The sequence below is a fragment of the Myotis brandtii genome, unplaced genomic scaffold (assembly GCF_000412655.1).
Source record: "Myotis brandtii unplaced genomic scaffold, ASM41265v1 scaffold986, whole genome shotgun sequence".
Classification (NCBI taxonomy): Eukaryota; Metazoa; Chordata; class Mammalia; order Chiroptera; family Vespertilionidae; genus Myotis; species Myotis brandtii.
Genome location: NW_005372102.1, coordinates 1,268,043 through 1,268,320, shown reverse-complemented (window position 1 = coordinate 1,268,320; position 278 = coordinate 1,268,043). Strand labels below are relative to the sequence as shown.

At 70.1% G+C, this 278-nt stretch overlaps 1 protein-coding gene across 1 annotated transcript in view; it reads left to right on the top strand.

Moving 5' to 3' along the window:
- ADRA2C (adrenoceptor alpha 2C) overlaps positions 1-272 on the top strand; it is a gene marked incomplete at its 5' end in the record, with an annotated part of 10,693 nt that extends 10,421 nt beyond the window's left edge. Inside the window, one exon of the mRNA XM_005886463.2 lies at positions 1-272.
- Between the last annotated feature and the right edge of the window lie 6 nt (positions 273-278).

Genomic DNA, 278 nt, shown 5'->3' with positions numbered 1-278 from the left:
GCGGGCGGGGGGGGCCCCCAGAGAAAGCTGGTTCCATTCCCCCGGAGACCCAGGGATGGATTGGCCTCCAGGGCGCAGGGCAGGCGCATGGGCGGATGAGACCCAAGCGCCCCCGGGAGAGGGGAGGAGAAAGGGGAGCCCCTCTGCCTTCCCATCTCAGCGAGGGGCTGCTTGCGAGGCTGCAGGCCTGGATCCCGCTCAGGGGGCCCTGCCGAGGGGGGCTGTCAGGTCGGGGTTGTAGCCACAGAGGCGCTGGCAACCCTCCAGACTCTGAGAAG